Raw genomic sequence first — 12,926 nt, forward strand, 5'->3', positions numbered from 1 at the left:
AAAAAAAAATGAAACAAAGTTGGAAGCAACATATGAAATTTATAGTTCATACAGTGAAGAAAATAAGTATTCGAACACCCTGCTATATTGCAAGTTGTCCCACTTAAATATCATGGAGGGGTATGAAATTTTCATCATAGGTACTTGTCCAGTGTGAGAGAGAAAATCTAAAACACGGAGTTTCAGCTCCCGCCAAAGATTTTCTATTGGGTTTAGGTCTGGAGACTGGCTAGGCCATGGCAGAACCTTGATATGCTTCTTACGGAGACACTCCTTAGTTTTCCTGTGTGCTTCGGGTCTTTGTCATGTTGAAAGGCCCAGCCACGACCCATCTTCAATGCTCTGACTGAGGGAAAGAGGTTGTTCCCCAAAATCTCACAATACATGGCTACAGTCATCCTCTCCTTAATATATTACAGTCGTCCTGTCCCGTGTGCAAAAAAAAAAAAAAAAAAAAAAAAACAAAGCATGATGCTACCACCCCCACACTTCACAGTAGGGATGGTGTTCTTGGGTTGGAACTCATCATTGGTCTTCCTCCAAACACGGTTAGTGGAAATATGACCAAAAGGTTCCATTTTAGTCTCATCTGACCACAAAACGTCCTCCCATAACTCCTCTGTATCATCCAAATGGTCATTGGCAATCTTAAGACAGGCCTGGACATGTGCTGGTTTAAGCAGGGGAACCTTCCGTGCCATCCATGATTTCAAACCAAAAGTTGCATGGGGCTCCACTCTGATTGAGATTGACTGTCATGTTTAGCTTCTTCCATTTTCTAATGATTGCTCCAACAGTGAACCTCTTTTCACCAAGCTGCTTGGCAATTTCTCCGTAGCCCTTTCCAGCCCTGTGGAGTTGTACAATTTTGTCTCTGGTGTCTATTGTTTTTTTTAGTAGCTTTATACACACCTACCTGTCATTTGGAACCCACAAAACTCTCGTCCTTTACACCTGTGCAATCCATTTTTCACGACGAACCATCCCACTTGGAAACACCCATCCATCCATACATTTCCTTTGCCCCTTATCCTCGCAAGGGTCGCAGGGAGTACTGGAGCCTATCCGAAATGTCAACGGGCATGAGGCGGGGTACACCCTGAACTGGTTGCCAGCCAATCGCAGGGCACATGGAGACAAACAGCCGCACTCACAATCACACCTTGGGGCAATTCAGAGTGTCCAATTAATGTTGCATGTTTTGGGGATGTGGGAGGAAACCAGAGTGCCCGGAGGAAACCCACGCAGCCATGTGGAGAACATGTAAACTCCACACAGGCGGGTCTGGGATTGAACCCAGGACCTCAGAACTGTGAGGCCAATGCTTTACCAGCTGATCCACTGTGCCCTTCACTTGAAAACATATGAAGAGTAAAGCCATCCTCCCGAGTGTTCGAACAATATACAGCAATACAACGAGCCGGGGTTTTGGCTAATACGATGGAACAAAGAGCTACCTAAAGCTTCTGCCTTTAACGTCACTTCCTGCTTTTTCTCCAAAACAAATCCATCAGAGGATTTTCATAGCGGGAGTTACAAAAAGGCATATACGTCAAAATCATGTTTTGTGGTGAAAAAAGGATGGTACCATTCCGGTTGTCTGTTTTTTAATTGATAGCATACTAAAAATCAAGCATTTCATGTCAGTGGAGCTTTAAACCTTTTGCAGAAAGTTTCATTTTTTTGTGCATAAGATATTTGTGCATAGTGCAGTTTGTCCACAATATTACACATCCTTGTCCAAGCCTTCAAAAGAAGCATCTGACTCATCTCCAATCTAAAAAAAGATCCATAGTAGCTACCTTTAGTGCAAATCTGTGGAACTCATCATTGAACGCTTGGTCCAGTTCCGGTACCTTCTGCATACCTTCATCATTAACATTGATTCCATTTCAAGAGTCTTGGTTCCCTTTATTCCTCATTATTATCAGAGCTTTGAGGCGAAGCTCCACAGTGCTAGCAGCTTGTCCTCCATCTCTGGGAACTGAGCAACTCTCTCACATTCCAAAACTCTTCTGTGTGCTTTTTGATGGATTATTTTCTCCTTCGTCTTCCTCCACAATTTTACATTCGATTCAGCCACTCTGAACTGCCACGCTTCTTTGCGGATTCTCACTTCTTCGGCAGCAGTGATGACGCTTTTCTTTTACAAAACGAATGGAAAACTTGTCGTTGACATTTTTGTCTTAGTTTGAATTAAAACAAACTCACGGGCAGCCATTTCTGATGTTTGGTGCAGTAGCAACAAATATGCAATATAATACTAAGGATCATAAAATGGCAAATGACAAAGTAGGTCAAGAATCTCAGGCTGGCGGCGCACATTACCGTAATACAAATAAATATGTAACATAAGACAGTGAATATCATATTGAAATGTCTATTCCTTTTTTACCACCCTATGTACCTGTATATGACTATAAAATGTGATTTTCTTTTTATTTATAATCTGTCCCGAAATAGAATTGACTATTGACTTTTTGAAATTATTTTGGGGAAATTTTGCAAATTATACATGAGAAATTACAGTAGTTTGCTGTCCAATATGGCAGTCGGTGTCTGCAGGCGCAGAAGGGTCAAACAACTAATTGTGGAAACGCTTTTGATGAAAATTGCTCAAAGAAAAAAAAACATGAATAATCTTCGGCAAGATTGGACAGAGGAATTTGCTTTTGTGGAGAGAGACGTTTCTGCTGTGTGTCTAATATGTAATGACAAAATTGTAACAATGACATGCTCAAATATAAAATGGCATTTAAACATACGTCATACTGCGTTTTTCATCAAAATATCCTGCGTGGGATAGCGGGAAGAAAACATGTCAAGAGCTAGTCAGGCAAGCAAGTCAGCAACATCTTCGTGCTTGGACCCAATAAGGTGAATGAAACTGAGATAGCTTTGCTGGTCTTTTAGCAATTGTGAGAAACAGAAAGCTATTCACAGATGCAAAGCATTCATGCTTATTTTTTTTAATCTTTTCACATTAAAAAAAGGATAGATAGATAGATAGATAGATAGATAGATAGATAGATAGATAGATAGATAGATAGATAGATAGATAGATAGATAGATAGATAGATAGATAGATAGATAGATAGATAGATAGACAGACAGACAGACAGACAGACAGACAGACAGATAGACAGATAGATAGATAGATAGATAGATAGATAGATAGATAGATAGATGATAGATAGATAGATAGATAGATAGATAGATAGATAGATAGATAGATAGATAGATAGATAGATAGATAGATAGATAGATAGATAGATAGATAGATAGACACACAGACAGACAGACAGACACACAGACAGTGTCAGATTCCGCTTATCCGCAGGACTAATCGGGAGAAATGTCCTGACCGACTCTCCAGTTAAAGGGTTAAGCTACCCCTTTACCTCAGCTGACTCTAATGCCGTGCATGCAGGGGGACGGGAGCTTCTTAAGTCGGTATCGAGATGAATTTGCCTAGGTGAACTAACTGTCTTTAGTTTTGCAGAGCCAATCCGATCTGCCTTCACTTATCAGCCCTTAACAAGTAACCTTACAGAGTAAAAGGGTGACAAAGTGTTCACTCTTTCATGGCAGCTTCATCTCTTATGAATTGATTGCACTTGTCATTGACCTAGTAAATTTAACAATCCTTGTTAGGATCGTACGGATTTGTTTTATCTTAAGCCGGAGATGGTGATTGACCGATTAAAATAGAATTTTACGACTAGATGATGTTAATGTCGTTGACGATCAATCTTTAATGAGGTTGAATGGTAATAATGAGACAACTCAATGTAAGAATGACAAAGATAGATGAAAATGGAAGTTATAAGTATTTAATAAAATGATAAAAATTGTTCAGATAACATTCATTACTCGAAAGTTACTCCCGCCAGTCACGGGGTACGGTTGCAATGTTAAGGCCAAATTCGATGTTAATTGAACATAAATCAATATAAGGAAAAATGATTAAAATGATAATACTGATGTTAAGTAGGATGAGATAAATTATAAAAGTAGTAAAAAGTAATAAAAATGAAGTAAGATTAAAATCATTCAAAAGCATTAGAAATACGGGAAAGTAGACATTTTTGAGTGAGCCTCTTAGGGGTGATCAAGTCCTACGAAGCTCGAAGCCTAATTTAGTAATCAGGAATTTTAGGGTTAAGGATAAATCGTCAAGCTAACTTGCCCTTCTTCGGGAACCACGTAATATCCCTGGTATTATCCTGCCATTACCTTATCATAGTAGTTGTTTTACACGTGTCCAATCATAAATGAAGAAGTCAAAATTAAGCATCCCAAATTGCCCGAAGACTTCTCGCCAGCTTGTCACACAACTATTACTCCCTACAGAAAGACCTGTCTCTTTGTTAGCGAGAAACGAACAAAGAGCCTCGGACTTCCGTATCTAAGGTTTTTATAGCTTTTTGGTGGAACATTCTGGAAGACTTTGGCTGTACATATGCCCAGTGAGATGGGCCCCCGTTGTTATCCTATCAGGCCCCTTTCGCCATCCCTGGGTTGACTTGTCACGCCCCTTTTAGCTCACTCAAATTAGGCCAAGGCACCCGCAAACTCAACTGTCCCTTCCGCTTTAACCAACAGGTGCATCCTGTAAATATAACCACAAACTTGCGTTCACTTTCTCTCTAGTTCTTAAGCAATAGCATAACTGTATCAACATTCTTCCATGGATTCCGTTCCGCCTTCCGTTAATACTTTGTAACACCACCTTTTGCTGCAATTACAGCTGCAAGTCACTTGAGGTATGTCTCTATCAGTTTTGCACATGGAGAGACTGAAATTCTTGCCCATTCTTCCTTGCAAAACAGCTCGAGCTCAGTGAGGTTGGATGGAGAGCGTTTGTGAACAGGAGTCTTCAGCTCTGCCCACAGATTCTCGATTAGATTCAGGTCTGGACTTTGATACTCCCTCCATTTCAATAGAAATCTGCCTTTAAACTTGTCCACAACAGTATCTCAGATCTGCCTGATGTGTTCCTCAGTCTTCATGATGCTCTCTGCACTTTAACAGAAGCCCGAGACTATCACAGAGCATGTGCATTTATATGGAGACTTGATTACTTAGAGATGGATTCTATTTATCATCTTCAGTCAACATTAAATCATTCACAATCCTCACTGAACTTCTGGAGTGAGTTTGCTGCAGTGAAAGTAAAGGGGCCGAATAATATTGCACGCTCCACTTTTCATTTTTTTTATTGTTAAAAAATTATAAAATATCCAATAAATTTCATTCCACTTCATGATTGCGTCCCACTTGTTGTTGATTCTTGAAAAAAAAATTATATCTTGATGTTTGAAGCCTGAAATGTGGCAAAAGGTTGAAAAGTTCAAGGGGGAAGGGCACTGTATGTAAATATATATATTAAATTTGGGGGAACGGTGGAGAATACTTCGAAGACCTCCTCAATTCCACCAACATGCCTTCCCATGAGGAAGCTGAGTCTGGGTTCTCTGAGGTGGGCTCTTCCATCTCTGGGGTTGGGGTCACCGAGGTTGTTAAAAAGCTCCTTGGTGGCAGGGTTCCGGTGGTGGATGAGATTTGCCCGGAGTTCCTAAAGGCTCTGGATGTTGTGGGGCTGTCCTGGTTGACATGCCTCTTGTTGACATCGCGGACAGTGGCTCTGGATTGGCTGACTGGGTTGGTGGTCCCCCTTTTTAAGAGGAGTGACCGCAGGGCGTCCTGTGCCAACTGTAGGGGGATCACACTCCTCAGCCACCCTGGTAAGGTCTATTCAGAGGTGCTGGAGAGGAGGGTCCGTCGGGAAGTCGAATCCCAGATTCAGGATGAGCAATGTGTTTTTTTCCTCGTGGCTGTGGAACAGTGGACCAGCTCTACACCCTCGGCAGAATCCTCGAGGGTGCATGGGAGTTCGCCCAACCAGTCTACATGTGTTTTGTGGACTTGGAGAAGGCATTCGACCATGTCCCTTGGGGAGCCTTGTGTGGGGTTCATCGGGAGTATGGGGTATGGGGTACCTAACCCCCTGATATGGGCTGTTCAGTCGAAAAATTCCCGTTACGAAAACATTTTCGGAACTGATTATCTTCGTAAGTAGAGGTACCACTGTATATCATTTTCAAAACATAAACATAACACGCTTGACTTTGGTGCGGAAAGCGCGGATCAATTCCCACTCAGAGTAGTCATCAAAATATGCCCTTTGACTGACTGCCGTCCAGTTCAGGATGTAATCCGCCTTTTGCCTGAAGTTTGCTGGGATAGGCGCCAACACTCCTCCGACCCTTGTGAGGATAAGTGGCTTGGAATATGGATAGATGGATAATCACCAATACTTTTTTAAAGCTGTTAAAACTCCACTGCCTACTTTCATTGTCTAGTCCCTATGTTCTTACATATCAATTACTTATTCTACAAAAAAATAATTATTCATTCTGTTCTGTCTGATTAATTCTTGAAAGGGTGTTTGTGAGAAAAAAAACATCTGTTAATCTTCAACCAAAACCCCAGAGACAACCACCAGAGGTCAAACCCAAACCATCCGGCACCACCCTCACTCTTGTCTCAGAAAACATGGATGATGGGAAAGATGACAGTAATAGATTTTTGAAAGAACCGCAGGTAACATTTGTTTCATTGAGCGTATACATTGATCCTTACAAGTTCATTTTGGTGTCTCTAGTTAATTGAAACAACATTTTAAAAGCTTTAACACATGGTATAATGTGATTGTGTAGTCTCTTCTAACTGATGGCGGCACGCTCGGATGCAGTGGCTCTTAGCTCTCCAGCTTGGTCTTTTTTCTTTTTTTGGCCACGGTCACATGTACTGTAGCTTCCAGGACCTGAGTGATGCGGGACTGAAACATAACCTATCAATAACAAAGGAATATAAAAAGGAAAACAATATTCCAGAGGACCACTGGGATCTCTGTGGATAGCCGCTCTCAGCAAGCGATGGAGAAGGCGGAGGGAGTGTAAACAAAAACGAGGATGTTTGGCAGGCTTGGGTTCTAAGCTAAGAAAGCAACCTCACAGACCTGTGCTTCCAAGCATCTTTTTACCCTTCACAAGATTCATCACCCACAAAATGGACGAATTCGAATTACAACTAGCCACGAGCAGCTTTGTCCGAAATTGCAGTATTATTTTCATCACGGAGACGTGGCTACATCTGCCAATCCCCGAAACTGCAGTTTTGCAAGCAGGTTGCACGCTACATCGACTGGACAGAACCGAAGCCTCCAAAGACCAGAGGAGGAGGGCTTTGTGTCTATGTGCACAACATCTTGTATTCTAAAAGGAGGATTATCGACACCCACTGTCCTCCTGATTTAAAGTCTCATACAGACCCTTTTATCCACTGAGGGAGCTAACAGTGGTCATTGTGGTAGCTGTTTATATCCCGCCAGACACTACTGTTAGTGCAGCACTAAGCTGTCCGCTCGTGACTGTAAACAAACAGCAGCTCACCCGCCCCAACAAAGTATTTATTGTTGCTGGTGACTTCAATCAAGCGTGTTTAAAGACTGTCTTACCCAAATTCGTCCAGCATGTGATGTGTAAAAGCTGAGGAGACAAAACCACGGACCATGTTTACTCCAACATTAACCATGCATACAAGTCCTCCACCCTTCCCCATCTTGCTGGATCTGATCATGTCTGCATCACCCTTATGCCCACATACATCCTCCTACAAAAACAAACAAGGCCTCAAACAAAGACAATTACAATATGGCCTGAGAATGCACTGTCTCAGATGTAGGATTGTTTTTCATGCATTGTTGGGGAATTATTTGAAACCTTGGATGAGCAATGAATGAATGTTGAGGCGTGCTTCACGGAAAACAATAAAAAAAAAAGATGTGTGAGGGAAACTACAATAGAAATAAGATTTGTGTCGGAAACAGACTGCTCGCTGGCAGAGGAACTAAACAATTCCTTTGCCCATTTTGAGACAGTCAGATCAAATCCAGGCTCATCACAACCATTTCCCATCAGCAGCACACTGACGCTTCTAGAACGAGAAGTGAGAGGTGTGCTCAGGACTGTAAACACCAGGAAAGCTGTTGGTCCAGACGTAATGCCGGGGAAGGTGCTGAAAGCCTGTGCTGATCAGCTGACTAGCATTTTCAGAAAAATCTTCCACAGCTCCCAGCAACAATCAACTATTCCCTCCTGCCTGAAATCTGCAACAATCATTCCCATCCCCAAAAAATCAGCCATTGACAGTCTAAATGATTACAGCCCTGTTGCACCTGTGATCATGAAATACTTCGAGTGGCTGGCTGCACGCCACATAAGGGGCTCACTCCCTGCCTCACTCAACCCTACCAGTTTGCCTATACAGAGGAAACCGGTCCACTGGGGATACTATCGCAATAACTCTCCACACTGCACTGGCCACCTGGAACGCCAAAAGAACTACGTCAGAATGCTTTTCATAGACTTTAGCTCAGCCTTTAATAATATCATCCCAGGCATTTTGGCTGACAAACTCTCCCTCCTTGGACTATTTCCTTCCATCTGCTGCTGGATTAAACAATTTCTCACAAATCATCCAGTCTGTCAGGCTTGGCCCACATCTTTCTTCCTCAATTATCCTCAGCACTGGGTCCACCCAAGGTTGTGTACTGAGCCCTCACCTGTACTCTCTGTACACATATGACTGCATACCAGCCCATCCCAGCAACTCCATGTTGTTGTGTTGTAGTCAGGCAATCGCATTGTTCAGTCGACTTCTAGTTCCAGGAAGGCAGTCACTTCCTTTGGGCGGTTCCACAGGTCCATTACGGTCAGCGTAGTGGGAGCCGCTGCGCAGGTGAAGATGTGCTGAGTGTCGTTTTCAGGCGCCGGAACCGTCCCAGGCTAAGCCAGCCCGGCCAACGATCGTCGAACCCTCCAAGCAATCGCTCCTGGTCAGCAACTCCATCATCAAGTTTGCTGATGAAACCACGGTGATCAGGCTCATCTCAAAAGGAGATGAGTCTCCCTACAGAGATGACAATGGAAAACCGTCAAAGTGGTGTTCTGCAAATAACCTCAAACTGAACACCACAAAGACGAAGGAAATCATCCTGGACTTCCAGAAGTGCGGCCTCGCCACACACTCCCGATTGATAAGCAGTGGGACCGGGTCCACTCCTTCAGATTTCTGGGAGTCAAGCCACTTCTTGAGAGTGCTCAGGAAGAACAACTTGGAAGCTAAGCTACTGCTGGCTTTCTACAGAACCACCACGGAGAGCATCCCCACATACTGCATCACAGTGTGGCATACTGGATGTACAGGAGTGGACAGGAAAGCTCTGCAATGAGTGATCAACAGTCCCCAAAAGACCACTGGCTGCTCTCTGCCCTCCCGAGAGGACATTGCCAACTCCCACTTTCACAGCAGAGCTACTAAAATTGTAAAGGACTCTTCACATCTGGTCACCACCTGTTTAACCTGCTGCCCTCTGGCAGGCAGTCCAGGTCCCTCAAAACACGGACAACCAGATTCAAAGACAGATTTTTCCCCAGAGCAGTTTAAATCTTGAACTCAAAAGCACTGACCATAACAGTAGTGTAAAGATTATGCAATTACACTTTTGTTTGCTTTCCTTGGTTTATTATCTGTTATTTTTACCCAAGATGCCCTATTTTTATTCTATTTTATTCACGCATGCATCTTTTGAAGAAGCACTCACAGTTTTGCTGTATGCACATTCATATAATGACATTAAAGGCTTTTGAATGATTTGATTGATCTTCCCTTCTCACCACAAGTGGTTACAAATGCAATAGATGGTGCCAAAGTTTAGAAAAAAATTAAATAATAATCATAATAATCATGTTAAAAATAACAATAACTGACTGGTTGGGACAGTATGTATATTTGAGATGCTGTAACTGTCAGTTTCAGTTTTTATTGGAAAGACAAAGAAAAATTAAACAGTCACACCATTTTATGTAAATATTTAAAGCCCGGGTGTCATCAATGTAAACATTCTAAAATAGATATTGTAATGAAAATTGTAATGAAAAATACATACCATATTGGCTGTGGGTTTTTCATTAATAATATACAAACAATCATCCGTTTGACGACACTTGAGCTTTAAAGAGTTCTTTTTAAAAGTAAATTGCACCGTGGATAAGTGGTTAGCACACCTGCCTCACAGTTTTGAGTTCAAATGTGCTCTCAACTGTGTGGAGTTTGCATATTCACCGCGTGCCTGTGTGGATTTTTCCAGGTACTCTGGTTTCCTCACAAGTCCCAAAAACATGTCTAGGAGGTTGACTGAAGATTCTATATTCCCCCTAGGTTTGAATGTGAGTGCGAATGATTGTTTGTTTACTCAGTATGTGGCCTGCGACTGGCAGGCGACCAGTTCAGATTGTACCCCGCCTCTCACTCTCACTCAACAATAGCTGGGATACGCTCCAGCATGCCAGTGAAGATAAGTGGTACAGAAAATGGCTGGACGGAAAATAATAATACAAGTGGCCAAATGAGTTTCCACAGCAGGATGTTCGTGCCATCATGGGTATATCACCTTTACCTAAAATGTATGGAATGTCTAATTTGTAATGCAAATTATCTCATCTAGACAAAAATATACAGTGAAGAAAATAAGTATTTAAACACCTCGCTATATTGCAAATTTTCCCAGCTAGAAATCATGGAGGGGTCTGAAATTTTCATCGTAGGTGCATGTTCACTGTGAGATAATTGAAAAAGAAAAATCCAGAAATCACAATGGATGATTTTGTTTAATGATTTATTTGTGTGAAACAGCTGTAATTAAGTATTTGAACACCTGAGAAAACCCTCCAAAGACTTTCTATTGGGTTTAGGACTGGAGACTGGCTAGGCCATGCCAGAACCTTGATATGTTTCTTACGGAGCCACACCTTGGTTTTCCTGGCTGTGTGCTTTGGTTCATTGTCATGTTGAAAGACCCAGCCACGACGCATCTTCATTCTCATCTTGCGACTGAGGGAAGTAGGTTGTTCCCCAACATCTCACAATACATGACTGCGGTCATCCTCTCCTTAATATATTGCAGTCGTCCTGTCCCGTGTGCAGAAAAATACCCCCAAAGCAGGACGGTACCACCCCCATGCTTCACAGTAGGGACGATGTTCTTGGGATGGAACTCATCATTTGTCTTCCTCCAAACACAATTAGTGGAATTATGACCATAAAGTTCCATTCTGATCTCATCTGACCACAAAACTTTCTCCCATCACTCCTCTGTATCATCCAAATGGTCAGTAGCAATCTTAAGACAGGCCTGGACATGTGCTGGTTTAAGCAGGGGAACCTTCTGTGCCATGCATGATTTCAAACCATGACGTCTAAGTGTATTACCAACAGTCGCCTTGGAAACAGTGGTCCCAGCTCTTTTCAGGTCATTGACCAAGTCCTGTTGTGTAGTCCTGGGATGATTCTTCACGTTTCTAAGGATCATTGAGACCCCATGAGATGATATCTTGCATGGGGCTCCACTCCGATTGAGATTGACCATCATGTTTCCCTTCTTCCACTTTCTAATGATTGCTCAACAGTGGACCTTTTTTCACCAAGCTGCTTGGCAATTCCTCCGTAGCCCTTTCCAGCCATATAGTGTACATCAACATTTACACAATGAAAAAAAAATCAGGATGTAGATCATTTAAATCCTGTGTACTCTTGGCCCCCTGGATTAGGAAAGGTGTCTCGAATCTTTGACACACAGCAGGATGGAAGTGGCACCTGGTTATTTCTGCCAACACTTCCCCAACACCATCTCACAAACTGTTTATAAGCAGTATGTTGCATTATCCTGAAAATGAGAAAATATGAGGATTTCCCACAATGGGACTTTGTTTGAACAAGGATTGATTGGACAAATGCTGCTTTTAGCAGTAACAATAATATAAATCTTTATTTTGAAAAATCGTGATATAAAAAACACAGATGCGTCGCTGTAAAGCGTTGGCCTCACAATTATGAGGACCCGGGTTCAATCCCAGCCCCACCTGTGTGGAGTTTACATCTTCTCCCCGTGCCTATGGGATGTCCAGTTCCTTCTGCTTGATGACAGCTGGGATAGGCGCCAGCACTCCTGAGACACTTGTGAGGATAATTGATGAAATAAAAATGGATGGATGGATGATGGGTGCTCCATCATGCACTCCAGCAGATGATCTGGATAATCTGCCATTTTCTGGTGAATATGTTGACTCTCATGGCAGCAAAAACTCTCCTGTTGTTTGCATAGGTATGCAGCATTTACATGCACACCTGCGGATATAATAAAAAATAAAAATAAATAAAAATCTGTTCACATTCACAAACTTCTACACCTCAAAGACCTATATCAGTCCAGTCAACAGAACCATCCACCCCTTTTACATTTGTATTTTACCATTTAGCGCCCAAACAAAACCACAAGATACCGGTTTACAGCTTTCAGTATAAAGTTTTGCAGTTTTTCCCATGACATCTTGCCTTAGGCCCAAACAAAGACAGTGGTGCAACCAGCAGGGAAGTAAAAGGAAAGTTGAACAACCCTTAGTGGATGTAATTATACTAAGTACAGCCGTAGCAGCTCACCACAAAAGCATAACTTCTGCCATCTTTGATCATATCCAAAAGTTTTACTTTTATCGCTAACCGTCATCATCTTCCTCCTCCTCTTGGGCACTTCGAAGGAAGCTTTCGCATCAGCACAGCGCTACGGCAGCATTGTGAAAACAACAGGGTATGGTGCAGTCAACAGCGAAGACGAAAATGGCGGAAAGTAAGGATAAAGGAAAGGGTGGAATGGAAATTGCTGGGTAAGACTTTGATGATACGCTGCCATTCAGTTCACAAGATAAATCCACATATGCTGTCAGTGGTCGATGTCGTGCTGGGGAACAATCATGCCCCTTGTATCAATGCGTCTTCCCGCTGTATGCCAATATTTATTATTT

The sequence above is a fragment of the Syngnathoides biaculeatus genome, chromosome 13 (genome assembly GCF_019802595.1).
Source record: "Syngnathoides biaculeatus isolate LvHL_M chromosome 13, ASM1980259v1, whole genome shotgun sequence".
NCBI lineage: Eukaryota > Metazoa > Chordata > Actinopteri > Syngnathiformes > Syngnathidae > Syngnathoides > Syngnathoides biaculeatus.